We start from the raw sequence: 719 nt of genomic DNA on the forward strand, positions 1-719 counted from the left end.
GCAATTTGTACGTGGTGCTCTTTTGCCATTTTGCGGGCAAGACTCACGTGCTATCTCTTCCCCAAAAATTGTTGGGCACGATAGTGGAAAGACCACACACAATTGACATTTATGGCCGTACACGCTTTTGTTACAATGAGAGGGCCGGATCACTGACACAGTGTACTGTGTTTAGTGCTACTCCTTTCCCTTCAAAAACTGAGAAATGGACTGATTACACTTGCCTGGTAAAAAGAGGGTTGCACGCACAAGTTACTAAAGTGCCGTACGTGCGGTGAAATTTTCCGCCTCATGAAGAGCTGTGACTCTATTTTCTAACGACGAAATCTGACTACTGAGGAAATCAAACGAAGTCAGCAAGTACGGCAGCACCAACAACAGTATTGTCTGTATGTGCCTGGCGACTCGCAGAGTGTGTGAGGAGGGGTCTTTTCTATACTCGTTTTTTTTCTTCCTATCTTCGCTTGCGAGGCGTGGGAACATCGTGAGCAGGTGTGTAGAGTTTGTTTCCACCGCTACAAACGGCAACTATGACCTGGAAATGTGGGGAAATTCGTACGGTGCGTCGAACGGGAGTGTGGGCGAGCATTTCAAGTGATTGGTTGCTGCACTGCTCTACTGACCTGGGGAAACAAGGCGTTTGTTGCGGTGACTGTTTCCCGCCTTGTTTATTCCTCAGTGAGTCAGGAGAGCCTCCCACCCCAACAGTTTGGACAATG

This window comes from Trypanosoma equiperdum, assembly GCF_001457755.1.
Source record: "Trypanosoma equiperdum strain OVI genome assembly, contig: ctg_452, whole genome shotgun sequence".
Lineage (NCBI taxonomy): Eukaryota > Euglenozoa > Kinetoplastea > Trypanosomatida > Trypanosomatidae > Trypanosoma > Trypanosoma equiperdum.